Source organism: Lycorma delicatula, chromosome 11 (genome assembly GCF_047948215.1).
Source record: "Lycorma delicatula isolate Av1 chromosome 11, ASM4794821v1, whole genome shotgun sequence".
NCBI classification, from domain to species: domain Eukaryota; kingdom Metazoa; phylum Arthropoda; class Insecta; order Hemiptera; family Fulgoridae; genus Lycorma; species Lycorma delicatula.
In genome coordinates, this window is record NC_134465.1 from 12,627,877 (window position 1) to 12,653,786 (window position 25,910).

The window sequence follows — 25,910 nt, forward strand, 5'->3', positions numbered from 1 at the left end:
GTGTTACATTCAGTGCCATAGCATCAAGAGACATTGAGTACTCCAGTTAAAACATATTTTCAAGTGTGATGATGTAACCCACTGGGTTGGTCTAGTGGTGAACACGTCTTCCCAAATCAGCTGATTGGAAGTCGAGAGTTCCAGCGTTCAAGTCCTAGTAAAGGCAGTTATTTTTATATGGATTTGAATATTAGATCGTGGATACCGGTTTTCTTTGGTAGTGGTGGTTGGATTTCAATTAACCACACATTTCAGGAATGGTTGAACTGAGACTGAAGAAACCTACACTTCATTTACACTCGTACATATCATCCTCATTCATCCTCTGAAGTAATACCTGAATGGTAATTCCCAGAGGCTAAACAGGAAAAAGGAACAGAGGTGTGATGTACCAATTGTATTGCATAAGTTTTACCTTGTTATTAACAAAAATATTTACACAAGCTGTTCAGTGAACAGTAAATTTCACTCATTTTATTCTGAATTAGCTAATTCTATAACAAAATGTAATTAATACAGTAAAAATTATAACAAAATTATCTTTTGCAACTGATTGGAAGGTTCATCGAGTGCCAAAAATAATCTTTTATTATCATCCTCTTAAGCACTGTTGTCAAAGAGTACTTCCATTCTACCCCATATTTTTATTTTGTACGCTCAAATTCTTTTAACTACAATTAATGTGTAACTAAGTTATTTAAAAAGTAGTATTATAAAGAGTGCCTGTCAACCAATATTTTCCCCTTGCTAACAATCCCACAGCTGTACTGTTGCCATTTTAAAATTAACAATTTTAAAATAAAATAATTTCACATCCATCCATTATTCCACCATTCTAGTAAGGGATTTACTAGAAAATTAAAAAAAAAATTTCTTTGCCTTTAATTGCATTGTAAACACACAGATAAGTCAAAAGGTGATGTTTTGAAAAAAACTTCACTTCACTTTGTCTATAAAAGAATATATTCAAATATTGAAAGTTGTATTAGTTGATATTTATTAAAAATATCCTACACAATGTGTGAACAATGTAATACGAAAGTATAACACATATACACTACAGTCTATCCTCTACAGTATACAGATTTGTATTTATTGACTTGCTGATAACTCTTTCACTTTTCCATTCATATATTAAAGTATTTTGACTGTTTATTAGTTTAGCCCTAGGTCCAGTTGAATCCTTTTTTTGTTACATACAGCTTGTATGAAAAATATTTTAACTAATGTCCATAATCCTTTGAAAGCTATATAATAGTCACATAATATCTGTAATTAAATTAAATTCACTCAATATTTCTTATTTCTAACATTTATTGTTAAGATAGTTTCTCTTAGACAAATATAATGATGAGAAATATGTTATCAATCAGTTTTAAGTTTTTCTCACAAAAAGCACAAATTCTTAAAATTCTTGATTTTTAATTAATCATTCTATATGAAATCATGATTTTAGAATATCTTGGCTTCAGCTAATAAAATTGCTTAATGAAGATCCATTTTGAATTTGCTGCCTTTATAGGTGATGAAAACAGATGCGCTTGCATAACTCAGTTATTTCAAGTCAGCTGTTAACAACAATAGTTTAGTCATTTTGTTATTACTACAATTTTTAATCCTACCATTTTGGAAGTATGAGGAATAATCTGAATTTTTATGGAAAAAACAATTCTGCACCTGAAATTCAGGCAATTTACCTACTGAGGCATTTACATCACTGATGTAAATGCCTCAGTAGATATTTACATCAGTGATTTATAAAGCTTCTTCCTTCACTGCAGGCCTCATCCGGACATCTTGAATGTCCTTCATAGTTGCCCTCTGAACTACTAACCGAGTTTGCGGAAACACAAACCCCACACTTAGTTCTACATTTTGCAGAGTTAATTCATACATAAATATCTCATAATTTGAGGCAATTGAATAAATAACATACCACCAAAAATGTTGTTCACAACAGCAAAATTTATTCCTAGTTCCCTTAGTAAACTCAAACTTTCAGTTCATACACCTGACTTTGTGTGATATTTACAGGCAGAAAATTAGTATTCACTAAAATAAGGCAGTGGTGCTGTTCATTTCAGCAAAGAACATGAAATATATATGTTCAGAAGGGCAAATGAACGTTAATGATGTACATAGCACCCAACCTTCAGGGATAATGAATGATTTGACTGAAAAAAAAATCGAATGCTTCATTATCTCACAGATGTTTTTGATGTTTCACAATCCTTGCTTTATTAACTTGACTGAAAAATTGTGCTATCAAATTTAAGTGCCGAAATGTTAACCTACACACACAAGGAAAAACATCTTGCTACAGAGTATGAAATTTATAGCGACTAAAATGAAGGTGATGAATTGTTTGTGTTTGAACGCACTGATACTAAAGATAAAAACCGGATTTCTTATTCAAATGTTGAAATAAAGCCGCAGTTGATGTAACTGAGGCACTCATCATCTCATAGGTTGAAGAAGAAGTTCAAATAAGAATGTTCGGAACAAGAAGCTTACTGCTACAGTTTTTTGGGGGAAAAATGGGTGTCTTCCTTGTCGAATTTAGTGATTGTAGAACTACTGTGAATGCCGACACATATTGTCATGTACAATTAGAATCATGAATTTTGCCCTTTCTTGTAACTGATTAATTGTATTACTAATGTGAATAGCATTAACCTTTTTATAATTACGATACTGGTAATTACTGCTCAACCATTTTTTTATTATTAAAAGTCCCTAATTAGCATTGTGAATAGCCTCATCGACTGTATTCCTCTCAAAAAGAATGACTGTATGAACTACAAAACAATAGATATCACCTTTTATTCCACCCACCAGATTTAACTTATAATCTCTCATGTATTGATCCTACAATTGTACCTATATATTTATTTTGAAATTCAGTGTTCTACCAATCCACAGTACAAACATTGCTAAATTCTGTTTATTATGTGAAATGTAATAATCTGAGCTAATATCAGTTGCAATATAAACTTCCAATATCAGTTCCAATAATATCAGTTCTTGAATAGAATAAAAGTGAATTAATCTAGTTAGTTAGTCATATTTTTTTATTACTTTATTTGTTATTAATTCTTTTTATGTTTAAGTGGATATAGTTAATGTTAATGAAGAAAATGCAGCGAGTCGTTTAACATCAGGTGGTGTAGTATGCGGTAATTTAACAGCAGCATTGAGATCAAGAGCACGTCAAAATAAAATAGATGAAAAACTTTCATGGTGCAATCAACCATTTACTGTTCAGCAACATAAATCATCTCCACCTCATGTCGATCTAACAACCACCACTCACTGCATTTCTACAAATAATTTAAACGATGTTGATGATGATGATAATAATAATAATAATGAAAAAGATAAATCTCTCAACAATGATATACCTTTCAGTGATGATATAAAGGTAATGTCACAACACAGAATACATTAAAAAATGAGCTATATTTAATAGGATGTCATATTATAGATTTAACAAAACAATTTTTTTTCATTTAAGTGCTTTAAATCTTTATTCAAAATTTGTTCTTTTAATTCCACAAGATCTGGGAATTTACAAAACTTATTTTTTTAGCGTTATAAAATTGATGTATCTTATATTTTAACATTTTAAACAGTAGGATCCATATGGATTTTGTTGTAAAAAATTATATCTTGCCAGTCTGTTTATGGAAGTTACAATTGTACAGATCCTCTGATTTCATAGTAACTAGTGCAGAAGTAAATCAAATTTTAGTTTTAGTATAAAGACTCCTATAATCAGAAATGGATAAATAGTTTTCTTATTCAGATTAGTACATCTTAACACACTACATATATGATGTCAGGAATGGCTAAGTATGCTATGCTACTTCACAGATGGAAACAGGAATTGTCCCACAATTTTTCTTCAAGGGAAACCGTGCTGGTAAACCCTGTTCAGAGCAGCAACTCAAAATTCACAATCTATACACAAAAAGAACAGATATGACTTAATTCCGTATTATTATTATTTAAAATATAAACAATGAATTAATAATGAGGAAAATATATATGAAAATACTAAATGTGAAAAAATAAATCATAATTCAGAAGGAAGTAATGAAAATTATTCGAGCATATTTTTTTATATACACACTGAATAGAGGTAGACATTTTTTCTCTTTACTTTTTTAATCACTATTATTTATAAAAATTCATAGCGTAATACTGTTTCTGAAAAAAAAAAACATTATCTTTTATTTGTATTTTAAATGCATTGCTGGAAAGATTATTTTTAAATAGTTCAGTAATTTATTAAAAATTGCAGCAATAAGGTCCTTTTTTTATAAATCAAATTATTGAGTTTTTTCTTACGTTATTTATAATTTTTTTTTTTTAATGAAGTATAGAACTTCAAGCAGTATAGTAGAACTACTACTTCAAGTAGTGAAGTATAGAAATGTTTTTACGCAAGGTATAAAACAGAAATTTTAAATTGAAGTTTTGTAGAAACTGGAAAAAACTCAATTTGTTACAAATAGATTAATTAATTCTGTAAGAATGGACAAGAATATACTATACAACTTCATGTAAAATAAACTAAACCTAGGAATTTTATCTTATCAATATAAATTGGCTAGTTTTCTCTTTATTCTTAAGTAAAGTCTATTGCACAACTATACTATAAATTGTAAACAAGAATAATTAATTCAAAGTGCACTTCTTACTTTGAAAAGAGACAATATTATTACTATTGTTGTAAATAAGAAAAAATATTTAATAGATTTCTTTGGTACACGTACAAAAAAATGTATAATAAAGTAAAAGTCCTTTTTCATTTTTGTAAGATTATTGAACTACTTTTACTGGGAATTCAACTTTAATTTTTAATAATAATCCCATAACACTATTTATTATGACTTTCCTGTCTAGTGCTATAGCTCTAGAATGGAAAGTTTTGTAATTGGTTCAATTGGGCATGAGCATTTTTCACTGGATCTTGATGTTTTGACACCTAAGGAACAAAAAACTGGATGGAAATTTTTTAAACGTTAATGTTTGTACGCGCGTGCGCGTGTTTGTATGTATGTATGTTCAGTGTTGGCCTCTAAATCACCTTATATTTCCATAACTACTGGATCGATTTTGACCAAACTTGGTCAGACTAATAATATATATATATATATATATATATATATATATGGGGCATTTATGCCATTAAATTTTCAACTGAAACCTATTCAGTTAAGGTGTGAGGTTGTAGACAAAGGTCACCCTCAGTATATCAAGATTTTGTCTAATTAAGGTCACAATTTTATTAGACATTTGTTAACGATTAAAAAATAACAATATTTGCAAAAAAAAAAGTTTCTGCAAGATCACAACCCCAACCCAAAAAATGTTCTAAACTACTGCTACGTTGTGACGTTACGGGTAGTATTTAAAAATGTAAAAAATTTACAAGGTTTGGCTGGGTCTCGAACTAGTTCGCCCGAGCGTCAGTATTTTTGCTACGTTATGACTCGCAGCTGTAGCGACCTCCTGAGTGTTACCGCGAATCTTGTTTTATGTAAGTTGTGAAAATATATTAGTTTCTTTAGTACCGATAGTCGCCACTAGTACCGCCACACCCGCGCAAATTACACACCGGTATGCGTGCGTGCGCGCGCGCTTTAGTTAGAATCATCAAATTAATTAAACGAAATAAATATTTTATTTAAATAAAATGATAAATATTTTTAATTAAATTGTGTGTGTAAGCCGTCTATCAGAAACAACCCATACTTGCAGAAATTTCTCAGAATTCGGCTTCAGCCGCGTTTTTTAATGACAGAATAGCACAATGAATTATTAGTTTATAACATATTTGCTATTATGAATAACTTGTACGTAAATTTCTTTTATTATTTTTTAGAGTACTTCTGAAACTTAAAATAAAACTTTGAGCCATATCATAGAGATATTACTAGATATTATTCTTTTAGGAATTCAATCATTTTTCTTTTTATATTTATACATATATATAAGATCAAATATATATATATATATATATATATTTGTAATAGAAACTATTTATGTTTTTTTTTTTTTTTTTTGGGCAGGTGCAAATTGAAGCAGAAGAAAAACGTATAAAAGAAGTGAATGCATTATTAGAAGCATCAAGAAAATGGAGAGAAGCATTCGCAAAATACAGAGATACAAATAGGTTAAGCTAAGATTTTCAATATTACTGAATCATTTTTCTTGAAAATTAATTATTTTTAATAATTGGAGATGCGGTAAAGTATTTGCACGGACAAAAAACCTCTATATCTAACTTGACAACCCCCATCAACTGTTAGAACTATCGGCACGTAAATTGGCACAAAAAACTATTAGCGTTCAGCAAACATTTGGCACTGTATTAGGCCGACTGAAAACATTGTCAGTTTAATATAGATGATATTTATAACCAAAAATACATACGATGCTATTTAATTAAAACTAGTTTAGTATCCCGTTAATAATATTATTTTAAGGTACTTTAAATAATTATTTTTTCTATTCATTTTATTGCTGTAGCTCGCAAATTCCGAATTCGCTGTCGTCGGTAGATTCTAAAGAGCTCGTGTCCGATTCTGAATTCACATTTATTACAAAATTGTCGATGCGCACATCATTTTCAAAGTATTTTTTTCATCGTTGACAACATGCTGGCAGACACTACTCCACTCGGCTTCAAACGCTTTATGAAATTCCTCTTCGGCTAACTTAAGAACATCCCACATGTTAAAAGTTGTATTTCTTTTACCTACTTGCCCTTTTACTTAACTCCAAATCATTTTCACGGCATTTAAGTTCAGACGATAAGGTGGCAAACGGAAAACTGCGTGATATTAATTTTAGAAAATGTCATCTATTGGAAATTTCTTTTGATTTTCTTTGTGTAATTTTATATTATCAGATAATTTAGTTTTCGTCATAGCAGAACAGTTAATTCGTTGTTCGGCTAGCCATTTTATCTTATTGCTTTTTAAAGAGTTAGAATTCGGTTGCTTTTGTAGCAGAACGTTGTGATACGATGCGTTATCTAGTACAATGACCGACCGAACCGAATAACTTCTCACGTAGTTGAAATACGCTTCAACTACGGGAGAAGTTGGAAATACACTTCTCCCGTAACCATTTCGTGAACGTTTCGAATCCGTAGATTTGTGATAATATCCTTTCTTATTTGACTCGTACATTAGTAAAGAATTATAAATGAATCCTTTATTACAGCCGGCATGAACAATTATTAATAGTGTGAGCCCTTGGGTACTAATATTTTCATTCCCTCATAAAGGTTTGTTGAATCTACCATCGATAATGCTGTCGCATGACTACTACGGTTTCATCTGTGCATACAATCCGTCTTACTTTTTCACGAAACAGGAAAATTTGTCGTAGAAATTTCATTCTTTGCATTTTAATGTCATGCCATTCTATTAGTATTTACAAGTTGTCTTCTATTGTTTTTCAATATAAATCCCACTTTACGTAATATTCTCCTTAAAGGTCTTTTACTCCCTTGGAAATTAATTTCACTTCCGCGGGGTTTTTGCAAAATTATCTTACACGCTTTCTCGGCGAAACGAACACTGATCGCTTCTCAGTTTCATTTGATTTTCCTAATTCTTTGGACCATTCGTTTAGATACTTTTGTCGCTTGAAAAACTGTATTCAGCACTTCAGCTTTCCTCACTATTCCGGTTCCGACATCGTTTTGTAAAAATTCCGTCGTCTGACTATGAACTACTGTACCTGTTCCTCCTAACTTGGGCATTTTAAAAGAAAATAACTGTATTGAAATATTAAAAATTTACATGACCGAATTTATAACAAAGCCTTAAATGAAAACATCACAACAAATAGTAAAAATAAATCACTAACAGCTGCTATTCACTAAGTAAAATAATCTCCGTAGTAAAATGTTTATACCGTAATAACCATTTCTAGTAACAAGCGATGTGTGACATAATTCTTCACGCCTCAATGATTAGAATAGATTAAAAATAAGAAAATGAAATTCTTAGAATTGCGTGTTGTATTTACAACTATTCATAAATAGCACATTAATAATAGTAGATTCATGAATGATTCTACTATTATTAATTGCTGTACAACAGGAAGTAGGCCTAGATCATAACATCAATATATAATTTAGAATAAAATTCAACAGTTACACACGGTACATAAGTTTATGAAACATGTTTTTTATGTATTACCGAACCACAAAAGACATATAGAAAATGACGGTGTTTTTAGTTTGCTTATAACAAAGGCCAATGCATACAAAATGTTAGTACATAGGCTTTCACTCTCTACGCTAACATACGAGGTGTGTGAGAAAAGTAATGAGACTGACGTTTTACTTACCAAAGTCTGTATTTTTTTAAACAATATTATCCCCTTTAAAGTATTTCCCTTGGGCAGTTATACACCAGCGGAGTCGTTGTTCCCACTCCTGGTAGCAGCGCTGGAAGGCTTCAACTGATAGGGCTTTTAACTGGTCGGTCACAGTCTTTTGAATGTTCTCCAGAGTTAAAAAATGACGTCCTTTTAAGACGTGTTTCAATTTCGGGAAAAGGAAAAAATCACAAGGACTCAAATCAGGTGAATAGGGGGGTTTAACCATAGGAATGCGTTTTCAGGTCAAAAATTTCCTCATGGAAATGGCCATGTGGCATTGTGCAATGACCATGTGCTTCATCATTTTCATGATGAAGCATCTACTTGTCTGCAATGTCTGGTCTCACGCGAATCGCTCTTTTCTTGAGCCTTTCAAAGGACACCTTTGTAAAACACCTGGTTGACAGTTTGTCCTGGAGGAATAAATTCTTTACGCACGATACCCCTACTGTCAAAAAAGAAAATCGGCACGGTTTTGATCTTTGATTTGCTCATTTGACTTTTTTTCGGTCGAGGAGATGACGGAGTGTGCCACTCTTCGCTTTGCCGCTTTGTTTCAGGATCATCGGACGCAAATATCCAGGATTCATCGCCTGTGATAACACGATTGCAGAATTCTTGATCGTTGTCAATCCTCTCAAGAAGATCAACGCACACGTTTCTTCGATTGTCCTTCTGTTCTGTCGTGAGGTTTTTCGGCACTGATTTCGCACAAACCTTTCGCATGTCCACATCCTCTGTCAAAATTTGATGTACGGTGAAAGAGTCTAAATTAACTGTTCACTCATCATCCTTATTGTTAAACGACGGTCTGATCTTACAAGAACCCTCACACGCTCAACGTTTTCGTCATATTTTGAAGTCGAAGGTCTCCCTGAGCGAGGCTGATCTTCAACGTGTTCCCGGCCTTCCAAAAATGATTTGTGCCAGCGGAATACTTGTGCTCTTTATAAGCAATGTTCCCCATAGGCCTGTTTCAACTTTTCATAGCTCACACTCGCGGATTCCTCAAGTTTAACACAAAACTTGATTGCACAATGTCGCTCTAAATTCCGATGCTCCATTTTCGTAACACAACTTCACTGATGGTGCTGTAAAAAATAATGTGTTGGCTGAACGGAGTTGAAACTCTTACTGAGCATGTGGAAGGGATGAATAAACCGGTCTAGCACAGTCCAGTAGACACAGAGTTGCCAGATCGCTCGCAATGTTATCAATCTCATTACTTTTCTCACACACCTCGTATGTGCCAATACATTTACAATTTGCCGTTGCTGTTTATAGAATACTTTTTTTGTTGATAACGTAAAAAGTAATTAAAACGAAACATAATACCATTAACGTATTATTTTTTAATCTTTCATAACATAAAAACCAACAATAAAAAAGAAACATTAAATATTAAATTTACACAGTTACCAAACAATTTTCGAAATAAGCATATAAAAATTTAAACAAGTAAATTACCTTAAAAATTACTGACCTCCATCCCCTAGAAAGTAATCTCATGGGACAGATGATTGTTTACACTATCAGAATCACTTCTGGAAATCATGACTTCTCAGGATGTTCGTTACCCAGCCTTTTTTCTTTTTTCTGTTTACCATCCGGAAACACCGTATGGTATTACTTCAGAGGATGATATGTATGAATGTAGGTGAAGTGTAGTCTTGTACAGTCTCAGGTCGATCGTTCCTGAGATGTGTGATTAATTGAAACCCAACCACCAAAGAACACCGCTATCCACGATATAGTATTCAAATCCGTACAAAAGTAACTGTTTTCAATACCTGCTTTCAATATAAGTAAATGGCTTTCGAACTTTAACTATTCCTGAATTCAAATTTCAAAAATTCTTTTAAGCACCAAAAACATGATTTTTACAAAACAAACAAAATTTTATAACAGTAAAAACACATATTTTTTCGCGTTTGGTGAATTATCAGCATCCAGTCTGACGGGAAGCGGGTTAGCGAAACCGGATCACCATTTTTCTAAACGAAAAATAATTTTTTACCACGGATTTGCATTATACGCACAAAAGCACGTAACTCTTTTTTGAAACAGTTTTTCCAAAAGTGTTTTCCTTGTTCCTAAAATGACCTTTAAATTCTAACCGATCCTAAATTCTTTTAAAATCTTTTCAACTCCTTGGTAATGATAAAAAGTAAAGAAAATAATTTTATTGTAAACCACATGAATCCCATCGAACGATGGCCTTATTAATTTCCAGTCTCGACCGGAAATAGATTATTTTGACAGGATCTCTATGTTTTTTTCGATGGTACGTAGTACTTGTTATTACAGAACCGGAAACTATACTATTGTAAATTTATTTTTTGTTTTATAAAAATCAAGTTTTTGGTGCTTAAAAGAGTTTTTATAAGGAAGTCAGGACTAGTTAAAGTTAGAAGGTCATTTAGAGGTTAAAGGCGGCGCTTTATGGAAAAATGTTTCAGATAAAACTTATGTATCTTTGTCCCTAGATTCAAATCCTCGGTGAAAATATGTATAAAAAAATTAACTTCCAATCTAGTTAAGCCACTTCCGGTCGAAACCGGAAGTTTGCAATATGACCAAAAGGTAGAGCGCTACAGACTTGGTGATCACATTTTTTTGCATTTTCTAGAAAAATCATTTCTTTAAATTTTAGAAGGGGTGGACTATATATTATATATATATTTTTTTTTTTTGTCTTCAGTCATTTGACTGGTTTGATGCAGCTCTCCAAGATTCCCTATCTAGTGCTAGTCGTTTCATTTCAGTATACCCTCTACATCCTACATCCCTAACAATTTGTTTTACATATTCCAAACGTGGCCTGCCTACACAATTTTTCCCTTCTACCTGTCCTTCCAATATTAAAGCGACTATTCCAGGATGCCTTAGTATGTGGCCTATAAGTATGTCTCTTCTTTTAACTATATTTTTCCAAACGCTTCTTTCTTCATCTATTTGCCGCAATACCTCTTCATTTGTCACTTTATCCACCCGTCTGATTTTTAACGTTCTCCTATAGCACCGCATTTCAAAAGCTTCTAATCTTTTCTTCTCAGATACTCCGATCGTCCAAGTTTCACTTCCATATAAAGCGACACTCCAAACATATACTTTCAAAAATCTTTTCCTGACATTTAAATTAATTTTTGATGTAAACAAATTATATTTCTTACTGAAGGCTCGTTTCGCTTGTGCTATTCGGCATTTTATATCGCTCCTGCTTCGTCCATCTTTAGTAATTCTACTTCCCAAATAACAAAATTCTTCTACCTCCATAATCTTTTCTCCTCCTATTTTCACATTCAGTGGTCCATCTTTGTTATTTCTACTACATTTCATTACTTTTGTTTTGTTCTTGTTTATTTTAATTATATATATATATATATATATATATATATATATATATATATATATATAATTTTTCTAATCTTTCAAACGATAATAAAAATGTTCTGGTAAAGTGTGGGCACAATCAACTAAAAAATCTTTTTTTTTTGTAATTTTCAGAGAAAAATGTGGTGAAGAATGCAAAGAGTAAGATAGATAAACAATAAAAATATAGAGCATGTTTTTGAAAAGGAATACGATAAATTTAGATATGTTTTAAAAAATAAATAATTTAGAGTTATAATGAAAAAAGTTGGACTTTTTATCTATTTATAATTGAAATTTTTTTTAGAAAACTTATTTTTTAAACAAGAATATATTAATATTTTTTTAAATAATTTTTATCGATTTTAAATATTTGTTATTATTATTATTATTATTATTATTATTAATTTTATTTATTTTCCGAATTATTTAATTTGGATTATTTTATGAGTGTTATAAATGAATATTTTACTTTAATTTGGAAATATTTAACAGTATTCTAAAATAATATTTATAAAGCATTCATGTTTGTAACGACTATGATCGAAAGTAACTGCTTTCATTTAAATAATTTTTTAAATAAATTATTTTAAATAAATTATAAACTATTTAAATCATTCATAGATTTAAAAATAAATTATTCTGGTGTAGAAATAACCAAGAAAACGATGAAATATTGATCAGAACAGCATTAAAAAATCTGATAACACAGTTGGACTTTCCCATCAGCTGTTTCTGATGACACGCATAACTTAATTTAAAATATTTATCATTTTATTTAATATAATATTTTTATGCGCATTTAATTCGCGCGGGTGTGGCGGTATACCGGCGACGGTCGACGCTAACTAAATTAAAGCAATTTCACAACTTATATAGAATAAATTTCGCTTGTACGGCCAACAGATAGTGTAGCCGCGCGGCTTAACTCACCAGGTATCGAGTCAAGCGGACAAATGATTTCGAGAGCCAGCCAGATCGATTTACTTTTTTACACTTAAGATATTATTCATTTATTTAATTTTACCTCTGCCAGTGGCGTCACAACATTGCAGACGACTACAACAGAATTTTTTGGGGTGGGGATACGATTTTGCAAAAAAATTTTTTTTTAATCGTTAACGAATGTGTGTAAGAAAAATATGGCCTTAATTACGCAAAATCTCGAGATACTGAGGGTGACTTGCTCTACAGCATGACCTTTTAAGTTGAAAATTTAACGGCATAAATGCCCCATATATATAGAAGTAACCTGACCAAGTTTGATCAAAATCTGTCATGTAGTTCTGGAGAGATAAGGTTATTTAGAGGCCGACACCGAACACATACACACGTACATACGAACATTAACATCCGGATAATTTCCATCTGGTTTTTTGGTTCCTTAGGTGTCAAAACGCCAAGATCCGGTAAAAACCGCATATGCCATACCCAAATTGGACCGGCCGATTACAATACGTCTTCTTCTAGAGCTACAACATAACTTTTTTTTTTTTTTTTGAGAGGTGGAGGAATCCGATTTACGGACGCCGAAGCAGTGTTAGGCTCGCTATCAGGTTCTGCAAGGTGTTATTAAGTGCGTATGTATACCTGCGCACTACCGACTAAATCTCCATCCCTGGCTTCCCCTCTCCTGGAACCGCTTAGTATAGCATTTCATCAGGAGGTTAGTAATACGCCCCCACACACAGTCATGCATCAGACCCACAGGAACACACTCATCACATCGCATCCAATCACCAACAACGAAACACAACATATCTCACATCACCCATCGCATTCAGGTGATCCCCACACGTACGGGGAACCCCCTAGGCGCTCAGCCGACGGACTGTTCTCCCCTCGCACCCACCGACACCTTGTTCCTCTACGAAATTTTTCTCAGATGTTCAATTCTTCAATTATCGTCCTTACATATCTCGCAACAGTTGTCCAGTTTCTCTCATATTTCAGTATAATTAGCTGCAGGTCTTCCGGTCGGAACATTTCTCTACAATTTCAATTTCTAGATCATCTACCATATCTCTCCGAGGCTATCGAAAACGGAGGCACATGAAAAAGACATGAATCCACCACGTCGCATTCCAGATAGCGATCCGCGTGATACCAAACCGAAGCGGAAAAGGCTACTTTACCGCTATCTAGACTAGAAATAAAATACTAAATTAATGAACAAAAAAAAAAACAGGCGTCAGTGAATAAATATACCTAAAAAATAATGGTCCAATAAAGTAAAGATAATAGATGAAGAATCGGATGTCAAAAATTGAAAAAAAAAGAAATCTAATTCGTTAATTTTTGAATATATTCATAAAAACTGAATATTCGTGTATGTAAACTCAGATATTTTAGAATTAGTCATTTATTAAAATCTAAATGAATATTTAACGATCAAAAATATAAGATTTAATAGCCCGGTTTTGTATACTCATATGTTCCAAGATGGGAGCTGTCTAATTTCTTTTAGATGGAAGAATAATAAATGTCGCATTTTAGATTGTTCCAGACTATCAAATACCCCGAGCAGAATACAAATTGGATAACACTTTTTTGCAAGTACTGTTAAATTTAATAGTTAAAAGAGAAACGATGATTTAATCTTGTTAGAAACAGAATAAATTTATCGTCTATCAAAATGTCCATAAATTTTTAAGAGATGCCACTTTTATGATTAATCGAATAAAATGAAGTACCTCGATCTAAAAAGCACATAGTAGTGGTTTTATCAGTATTTGGAATCGCTCTGATGAATTATTTTTTAAATAATACGTAGAATTTTATTATCTTATTTAGTGTAATAATCTTGTCATATACAACGGCACCATCCGGAAAACGAGTAACAATGACAATAGGTTCCTTTGTTATTTTGAGGAAAAACATTTTAAAAAGATAAAGGGGCTTAAAGAGCTTCCTTGATCCACCCCGTAATTTTAATGAAACCTACACTTTTTACGAATTTTATTATCACTTTATAAATAGATTTTACATATTCCATAGGATTCTCACCGAGTCCTAAACGTCAATTATTTAAAATAAAATAAAAGTTGAAATTTGATAAATTAGCGATCATATAATTTATTCTCATAAACAATGTTGAACCTACTTGTTTACTATTTTACAATTTTCCGACAAATAAGCTGATGAATGATTATTAAAAATAAAAACGACTACGAATATAAAAATTAAAAAAAAAAAACGTAATCATGGAACAACTAATATTTTTAATGCAACGGAAAGTTGAATTATAGAAAAAAAGAGAATACGTTGCAGAATCTTTATTACTATGAGAGATAACAAAGATAAGGAGGGGGAAAAGCCGACAATGGCAATGACTTTTACGATATAAATTAATATACGTTCACGAACATGATAAAGCAGAATCAGCAGAAGTAACTGAAATAATTTAGTTTGAAAAGGCCTAGTTTTTATTACACTTAACGTCAATGTCGATACAGCTTTCACAAACGAAGTTTTAGAGAATAAAGCCGCATACGCGCATGCACCAACAAAAAAAAAGAAAGTGTAAAAAAAAACTAGTATTTATATAGTATAGTGGTACAGTACACGTGGAGAAGATTTATTTCTTATTTCTATTGTTATCTCAATTTAACAGTTAATCGACATCAGATATATAATAAAAATAACAATACAAAACATCAAATAGCAACTGTTACCGTTTCACTTTATATTTTATAAATATCGTACAAAATTCGGTCGCATACATACCTGTACTCAGAAAATAAGTTCTTCTCAACGTTTTCTTAATGATCTTAGTCTAAGTTACTGATCAAGCGCGCGGGATTAGTGTCTCACGTTAAGTCTCCACCATTAACGGTTACGGCAACGTGATACATTTGTGAGGCCGGTCTGATATTTCTGGTTTATAAAACTCCTTTGATACAGAGTGTTCAAAAAGTGACGCAACCATATGGGAAAATGAATAAGGTACAATAGTAATTGAAATTGACCTCCATTATACGATTCGCATAATTGAACACTATGTTGCATGCTCTTAAACACATTTAACGTTTGTTGAGGAAAACAACGTGTTATTTCAGCGAAGTGTCGCTGAAAAACGACACATCGCGTTCAATTTCGCTCTGCAATTCGGGAATGAGTTTTTTAAGCGGCATCCTTAAGATGTCCCACAAGAAAACGTCAGGAGAGGATAAAAGTCACCGAGGAGGCTACAACCCCTTCGAAATCACTTGTCCATGAAAACACAGTTTTAAAAAAGTCAGTATTGTTGGCTGTATGAGCCGTAGCATTGTCCTCTGAAACCACGTGCACTCTAGCCGGTCTGGAGGTTTATTGTTGCACCAAATTATGCACCATCTGTATGTTGCGCTGGACATTCAAGATGTCCGGACGAGGCCTACAGCGAAAGGAAAAGCTAATTTTAAAACTCATCAATGTAAATGTCTACCGAGGCATTTTCATCTTTGGCATTCCAACGAGGCCTGGCTTTTATTACTATGAAATGTAAAAAGTTAGAGGACGAAAGACGACTCCCGTTAAAGCCCATCAGGGCTAGGAACAGGGGGGAGTGTTGCAACCGGAAGCGTCACAAGGCGGATATCTTCCCTTACGGGAATGGGATGTATATTGCCTCACTGTTCACTGTGCCATGAAAGAATGTCACGAAAATTCACCTACGTGATATTGCACATCTAACATCCGTCCGATTTTTGTCCGTGCAGCTGATGTGCATTTTCCGTACACCAAAACCGTGAATTCTGTGTATTCACGTATTCATATAAGATGGAACTATGCCTCGTCAGACTAAAACCATTCATAGATTTCTTACCCATCTTGCTTTGTAGATGACATGAACGTTTTTCTTTTTCCTGTTTAGCCTCCGGGAATTACCGTTCAGGTATTACTCCAGAGGATGAATAAGGATAATATGTTTGAGTGTAAATGAAGTGTAGTCTTGTAAAGTCTCAGGTCGACCATTCCTGAGATGTGTGGTCAATTGAAACCCAACCACCATAGAACACCGGTATCCACAATCTATTATTCAAATCCGCATAAAAGTAACTGCCTTTACTAGGACTTGAAAGCTGGAACTATCGACTTCAAAATCAGCTGATTTGGGAAGATGCGTTCACCACTAGACCAATCCTGTGGGTTTGATGACATGAACTACTGACAGAAAGCTACAAGTTTTTCAGTGTTGGCAGGTAACAATTCGTGAACTACACTAATTCTGTACGGGAGAGACCAAACCAGCTAGATTAGGCGTCGTGCAGACATAATAATAGAATATACAGCTTGCACGTCGATCAACTTTTCTGGTCTTAGCACTTTCGGTCGACCACTTTTAGCAGCATCTGCCCCATCTTTTGGAACTCGTCATACAGCCGCTTGATGGAGGACTTGTTTGGTGAATCCATACCGTACTTTTCTCTGATAACATTCTGGGTCTGATCGTAACTGGCACATCTTATGTATTGGGAGACAATGAATATTTTGTGCTGCATTGTGCAACCCATTGTTTCTCAATTAGGCATGCAAAAAAAGAAAAAATATTCTTCCATAAGGTTGCGTCACTTTTTAAACAATCTGTATTACTGGTTTATAAAATTCTGTCATCAGATATTGTTTAGTTTTCTACAATTTCTAGTTTCGCAACACGAGAACTAATTCAAAATTGACTTTCGATCGGTTGGTAAAAAAAAAGTATTAAGTGCATAAATCACAAATACGGACTCAAAAAAATCCATCTTTGCGACACTAACACAAGTTCCTCATCTGTGTTAAAGAGTTATATATTCAGTCAGACCTTGGTAAAGCGATGATAATCAATCGGTGACAAATCTAAATTATAGGAAATGATCGAAAATCTACCACTTGAAGACAAGTAAAGCCTTCGTACGACCAGCACTGAGGGGGTAATGCATTGTTATTCAGAACATACCTTTTGGAAGCATTCCACTTTGTTTGTTTCTGATTAACCTCGAAAGCTTTTTCAACGTTTCACAATAAAATTGTAATATTATGATTGTCCCAAGTTCCATGGATTGTGTTATTAAAATCCTAAAACAATCCCAAAACATTTTTCGGTTCAGTAATGCTCGATAGATATTTTTTGGTCCACAGGAGAACGAGAGCGCGAACATTTTCCCGGTGACAATTTCTCACAGCGATATCATTCCTATTATTATTATTACAAGTACGATTATCAGTTATAAACATGATTGTCGGCGTTGTTTACTTCCGCTTGCAAGAAATACTGAATCAAGTCACGCAACTCAAAACAAACTGAAGCAACAATAAAAAGTTCCATATTCCATCGACCGACAGTAGTCAACAATGAATTCAGAACGGGCATAAATCCGCACATTTGTAGCTCATTCCTGTAATGAAATTAAACTGGCGTATGTGGCTCGATCATGTCAGGTATTCATACTAGGTTCGATTCACCTTGATCGCCACAAAAGTCTACCTATCTTAAATGCGATCACTTGGACCTGACGTAGCCACTGTCGTCTTCATAGGCCACAAGATAACATTCTTCCCGCATATAACCTGAGTCGAGAAACATTAGATAGACATTTACAGTTGTTACCATTATTAGTCCGACATATACTAAAAATATTCATGCATTCGGAAGACGCATGAATCAATCATCACCCGATCCAAGCGGTGTTTGAGGATTTTTTCGGTGGGAATCCTTGACTCATCAGTAGCTATGGGCACACGAACAAACTCTATGTCGATAAAGGTAACCCATTTCAACAGATACCGCCACAAGGCAAAGCCGCTTTGTGATGAGCAACACGACTCGGCCCGGATCCACTCGCTATGCGATGTGGTAGTACCCAGAACTGGCCGGTAGAGATTATTATTCACTGAAATAAGAGACGAACCGGGTAAGGCGCATTGATTTGAATGTATAACCTTACTTCGATAAAATTACATCCACGAATTTTAATCTCAAGCGGCCGAAACTGTGAACGTTTTGTAGTTATCTCTGTAAAAATGAGAGCTAACAGCCGCCCGTTGTACCAAAAATCGGCCCATTTTCGCACAAGGATTAATAAACCAGCCATATTAATACAACCAAGCCGCGTACTCTTCGAATCTATTTATCGGCACAGGACAGGAATCCGGCCGGGCCAATCGGAATTATTGTTCAGATGCCTGGATGACGCCTCGGCTATCTAGACGGGCGTGTAACGATAAAATATAGTTTCTAGTTTGTATAACGCATACATACAGTCTTGTACGAATTAATGTGAACAAGAAGTAATTTTTGGTTAGTTAAGTTGTATCGCTGACTCCAGATGTAGTACAGCTGTTATCTTCCATTTCAAGTATTGCCTGAAAATCTTGTTTGTTTTGTAGAGGTTATGTGTATCGCTTACCTATTTTATTTTGGTTTCTTCTAGCGTAAGTGATCTTTTTGCGATTTCGTTAATAAATTTAGAAAAGTAGCAATATGGATTTAATTCCTAAGTAAAGAAGAAAGATAATAACACTCGATGAACATTATTGTACGACTTAAAGGCGGATAGCAGCAAAGGTAAGGTTAGTCTAGGTGCAGTTAATAAGATAGACAACCTTTTTTAGACTGATACAATTTAACTACGACGAAAATACTGCTGTAGAAGAAACGTAAAGCCACCTTAAAAGATGATGCTACTTTACGTAGAATAAGTAAAAATAATCCTCAGAAAAATAAAAATAAAAATAGAAAAACAAATTCTACTGTACGCAGAATACTTCTGGAAACCGGTCGCAAGGCACGAAGGCCTATAAGAAAACAACTTCTTACGGACGCCACGAAGAAGAAAAGGCTTGTTTGAGCCAAAAATTACAAAAAATGGAGTGCTGAGACTTGGAGAAATGTCCTTCGCTCTGACGAGAATCAATTTTGTAGTTCAGGGAGTAAGCGTGTCACATGTGTGAAGAAGCAAGCGTTTGATTACATCAAACAAGTTATAAAGCATACTTTAAAGAAAATATTTTGCGAATGCTTCAGTACTTTCGACCTTAGACTATAGTCCCCATTTCTGGGATGATGAACAGTGAAAAGTACATCCCGTTATTGAGAAATAGAGGGCTCTATCGAATCGAAAACGCTGTTTTTCAGCAAGATTTGACCCCCTGCACTCATCAAAGAAAGTTAAATTTTTCATGTCTCAAAAAGGGGCCAGTGTTTGGATTGGCCTGGAAATTCACTACACCGAATCCCGATTGAAAATTTACGGGCAATTATGAAGAAAAGACTGAGAAAAATGGACTGCACTACCAAAGAGAGGTGATTTGTGCTGTGATAATGGTGTGGTTTCACCATCAAGAAATTAAAGAAATATGTAAAAAAGTTATACATTTAACGCCTAAAATAATTGAAACTGTTATCAAAGAGCGAGGAGAACATATTAAATACTGTAATTCTTTACATGTAAATATATTCTTGTTCACATTAATTTGCACAAGACTGTACTGTCGTTAGACAACCGATTTATCTGAAATAGCCAATCGGAAATCATGTTGGAATGTCTGTCGTATTTAACTTATTCTTTTCATAGATTTGTTTTGACATAATTTCGATAACAATCAGATTTGTAGGGCTATGCGTGTCCTGTTCGTTACGCGTAGAACCAATAACCGAGAATCATTTCATTAGATATCGACACATCTTATAAATCAACATTCTGTTTATACGATAATGTGGAACATTTCGCCACATTTGAAGATTAAAACGGTACATTATCGAAGAACTATTTATATAAAAAGCCGATTCTATAAAAATTGTAGTACGTTCGTAAATCGGTTACTAGTACTAATACTCCATTTAAACTTAATCCGGTGACAAAATTGGTCAAATAAATGGAAAATAAAAAAACATAAAAAATAATACGACCAATTTATCGATACAATCGTTATAGAGATCAACCGATACACTTATATTTTAAGTACTTTAAAATACGTGCAGTCATTTAAAATTTAAAAAAGATAAGTGCATCTCCTAATTTAGCATAAATATAACCTACAAAATGTAGTTTATACGTCTTTGTATTACAATACAGAAACAGAGATGAATTTTCAACGCCTCAATTCACAATATAAATCTGATTTCACACCGCATCCACAATATGCTATTAATATAACCTTATTCCGACGTAAAATGAAAATAACAATAAGAACGAAAAGAAAGAATAAATTATCGCAGTAGTCTACGTTTGCCGTTACTTGATATTATACAAAACAGAGTTAACAACAAAATGTAAAAGAAACGAGTGTGTGAATAACAGAAAAAAGAATATGCGATTGAATGATTGACCTCTCCCCACCGGTACACAACTACTCCCGTTCCATCTTACTCCGTTTACTAAGAAAACATGTCACCTCGTAACAGAGGAGCGTAATATAGAACATCTTATCAAAAATATTTCTAAGGAAATTTGTTTAAAGTTTTAATTTTAACCTTTTTTACCTTGAACATTTTTATGAAATACTTTCTAAGCAAGAGACACATTTAAACATTCAATAATATTTCAATATAAACTTATCTATTTTAGCCAGATTTATCATTTTTAATTAAAATCATCCAGAATACTTAAATCATACAAAATTTGTTTCATACAGAAAAGTAATTTTTAATAATATAAAAAATTAGTAAAGAAAAAAATTATTCCAAACCTGGAGATATTATATGCTTTAATTATTATTTTTCTCCTCATGAAGTAGTGGATACAGTTTCTCCCAGGAGGTATTGGAAAAATTTACGGGACTTATTCAAAACATCAAAATAAAAAAAAATAAAAAGAAACTGACAACACAATGGTAGAACTTTTCCCGTCATGCGACTAAAACAGTGTTCCGGGAAACTCCTTTTTTTTCTTTTTTTTTTTTTGGTTGTTTGTGGGCAAAAAACGCCTGGGCGTTATCATCGCCCGGGGGAAAGTCCTACAACTGTCGGCTTAAACGCACAATTTAATTTAAAATATTCATAATTTTATTTAAATATAATACTTTTTCGTTTATTTAATTCAATGATTCTAACTAAAGCGCGCGCGCGCATTTAATTCGTGCGGCTCTGGCGGTACTAGCGGCGACAGTCGGCAGTAACTAATGTAATTTCACAACTTAAATAAAATAAATCTCGTTTATACGGTCGGCAGACTGATATAGCCGCGACGCTTAACGCACCAGGTACCAAGTCGAGACCCAAACAGACCTACTTATTTTTTTACGCTTTAAATATTATTCATTTAATTCTATCGCTCAACTGTGACATCATAACACAGCAGACGATTACAACAATTGTACGTCAGCGCTACCGACGTTTGAAATATTAACTAAATTAAATAATTAATATTTAAAGTGCAAAAAATAATTTGGTTGAAACTCTGTCGATTTTCAAACGTCCCGGTCCAAGAGGACGAGGAAAAATGGAATTTCCCACAGGGTAAATGGGAAATTCCAAGACGGCAGACTGCGACACTAGCGCTTCTTGTAGTAACATAAGGTACTACTGACACAGTATAACCACTTAACCGCTAGTTCAAAGAATTTTTTGGGGTAGGGGTGCGAGTTTGCAAACTTTTTTTGCAAATATTGTTATTTTAATTGTTAACAAATGCGCCTAAGAATAATATGACTTGAATTAGACGAAATCTCGAGATACTTAAGGTAATCTTGCTCTACAGCCTCACCCCCGTGACCTTTTAAGTTGAAAATTTAACGGCATCAATGTTTCGTTGAACGTCGTTGAACTTCGCTTGAAATTCGGGAACGGTGTGAGGATTAATTTGTTAAACAGCATCTTTCATGTATCCCCACTAAAAATAGTCAGGAAAGGATAAACCAGGAGACCGACGGGGCCACAACCTCTTCGAAACCACTTGTTCATGATCCAAGAAAGCCAAAGTGTTGTTGGCCGGACGAGCCGTAGCATTATTCCTTTGAAACCACGTGTACTCTAGCCGATCTGGAGGTAGTGTTTAGAAATTTTCGGACCATCTGTATGTAGCGCTCACTGATCACTGTGCCGTGAAAGAATGTCACGAAGATTCGCCTATGTGACATCGCACACCTACCACCCGCATTTTGTCCGTGCAGCTGACGTGGATTTTGCGTATACCAAACGAGTGAATTTTTAACATTCACGTATCCATCAGGGTGGAAAACCGTGCCTCGTCAGACCGAAACCATTCACCGAGTTCTTCCCCATCTGGCGTTACAGATGACATGAACCGATGAGAGAAAGCTACACGTTTTCCAGTATCTGCAGGTAATAACTCGTGAACGACATGAATTCTATACCGATGCATATTTACACACTTGCGCAACACCACGTGGGCAGTACCGATAGAGAGAGGCCAGACTGGCCGGATAGGCGGTGGTACAGACTTCTTGGGACTAACAGAATACGTAGCTTGCGCGTCGATCAACTTTTCTGATTTTAGCACTTTCTACTACTTTTGACTGCATGTGCCACATTCCCTGTCTTTTAGAACTTGTATCTTGCGGCCGCCTGATGAAGGCCTTGTTTGGTGCATCCGCATCGTAATTTTCTCTGAAGGTATTCTGAGCCTGAACATAACCGGCACATCAAATGTATCGGGAGACAATGGATATTCTTTGCTGCATTGTGTAATCCATTTTTTCTCAATTTTTCTCAATTAAACATGCAACAAAAGAAGGAAACATTTTTTCATAAGGTTGCATCACTTTTTGAACACTATTAAATGTTTCCTTAAACATTCCTTTGTTTTTATAATTCACCAAATCTCTTTTTTTTTTGTATACTTCTATTGACATGATTGGCTGCATAAGTATCTGCACTATTTTATTTGTTCAATTCTTGCTTACTTTGTGCTCTCTCACTCTCTCTCTATCTAAATATATATTCTACAATTTGCAATTCGGATCATTAAAAACGACTTAAAAAATAACAGTATTTATAAATACATTTTTTATATCTCCGTACATAATGACTGATGTAATTATCCAATAATTATCGTGAATATTTATTTATGATTAAATGAAATTCCGTTATGATTCCAGTACGTGTTTTCCTCATCCAACCGTAACGAAATCGTACATCCATTATAATATAAGTAGCAGTAATACAAGGGTAATCACACTATCTGTCAATCAACAATAATATCTCAACGTTTCTTTTTTTTTCTTCTTTTCTATTCTTCTAATTTTACTTCATTGAAAATAAGATGATATAAAAATAATAATAATTAAGCGATACACGATTTCACATTGTCCAAACACAGTAGGAGATTACTTATTTTTCAATCGTAAAACTTATTTATTATTTAGCAGTAATGCAGACCGACACTTTCTTTAATGACAGTACAATTTTATAAGTACTATACAAAAACATAACTTTCTAAACGAAACCTAGTACAAAAAAAAATATAATTTCAGTTTTACTGCTAACATGATTTAGGTCGATTTGTGAATCTCTTCTTTAGACTTTAGATTGTTGTTGAAATCGGTTAAAAATAAATACTTTTTAATATATTCATATATATATATATATATATATATATATATATATACTAGCAAGCCCGTCTAGCCTGTATCTGGATCCTCGGGGCTTAGGTCAGCCCAGATGAATCCCGGAGCCAACTCAGGAGTTTTTGTTTTCCTACATCCCTGGGCCGGACATCCAATTAAATATACTCGGCCCAAAGACGTGTCTTTTGACTCTAAGGAGGTCTTCCTGCCCACCGGTTTTACACCCGGCACGGCAGGTCAACCGCTCCGGTACTAGATCTTTTCTTGCCTGCCTCTAATTCCCGCCGACGAGGACAAAGCCCGGCTATGCCGTTCCCCACCCCCGCCGACAGAAACCAGGTCTCGGTCTTTATGCCATTTGCCTCAAACCGGCGCGACCAGCACAAGGAGCGCGCGCAACCCCAAAACCAGCCACGCCGGCCGGGTCTAGGTCTTTTAATTTTATCCCCGCGAAATCTCCCCGGAGTCCCCGTCCCCTCCCCGAAACCTGCACGCCAGGGCATACAGAGAAGGGGATTTCCACCTATCCCTATTTACGATTGAACCTAACGATTCCTTCGTCTCGCCTCCTCTTCCTTAGTGCGAAGAACCGTACCGGCGAAATTGTTAAAAACGTTCCAGTTCTGCTCCCTCCTTAGCGACCACTCTACGAAAATAACCTGTTCAACGCGGATAACATAGCGAAATAACCTGAACGCGGATAACATAGTAGAGTGGTCGCTAAGGAGGGAGCAGAACTGGAACGTTTTTAACAATTTCGCCGGTACGAACTCAGGAGTTCCTCGGGGCATACCCCACGGCCGCAGAGCTTGCTTCGGTCGCTATTCCTGTCTAACCAGAGAGCTCTCCCTCCTAGACACCCGCACCGTTCGTTATCCTCATGTTTGTGAGAATAATACTGATAAATAATAATTATAGCATTCAGACTTTATAGAAACCTGAAAAAGAAACTAAATTACTAAAGATAATTACGGTAACTAAAGTAGACACACTTTTAACGACGAAAAATTCATAAACTATTTACTTTCCACGGTGTCAGAAATATAATAATGAAGTGAAAGGATTAATCTATTTTTTTTCTTAATGGAATATCTTTAATTCACAACTTCACCCTCCTGGAGGCAAAGAAATAATGAATACTTCTAATATCTTTATCTTCAAAGGAGGTAGGGCCTCGGTCGATGGCTTAAAACCTTCCCTGGAATAACGCGAATATGTCCTGCAAATTTAAAGTAATCGGTCGGTCGGTTCTCGCGTGATGTGATATATATATATATATATATATATATATATATATATATATATATATATATATATATAATTTTTCTGTTTGTTATATATATATATTTTCGAATAACCGTGACCTGTTAGATCAGTAGTAGTTTTTGTTGTTGATAAAGACTAATTTTTCCAAATCGGGAAAAATATTTTGCATAGGTAGACGATATTAATAAGTGTTTAAAACGTTTTAAAAACTTATGATCATTATTGAATTCCCGTAATTAATTAATTCCCGATCATCGTGGCTGAGTGGTAGCATCTCGATCTTTTAACTGGAGGTCTCGGGTTCGAATCCCGGTCAGCCGTGGCTTTTTTCACACGCTAAAAAATTCCATTTCCATATCCCACGCACAAGGTTTAAG

The 25,910-nt window shown here is 34.1% G+C and overlaps 1 long non-coding RNA gene across 1 annotated transcript in view; it reads right to left on the bottom strand.

The window, feature by feature from the left end:
- Positions 1–3,508: 3,508 nt before the first annotated feature.
- LOC142332455 (uncharacterized) overlaps positions 3,509–25,910 on the bottom strand; it is an 86,966-nt gene continuing 64,564 nt past the window's right edge. Inside the window, exon 3 of the long non-coding RNA XR_012758305.1 lies at positions 3,509–3,960. This is a non-coding gene — a long non-coding RNA (uncharacterized LOC142332455). The remainder of the gene's footprint in view (positions 3,961–25,910) is intronic.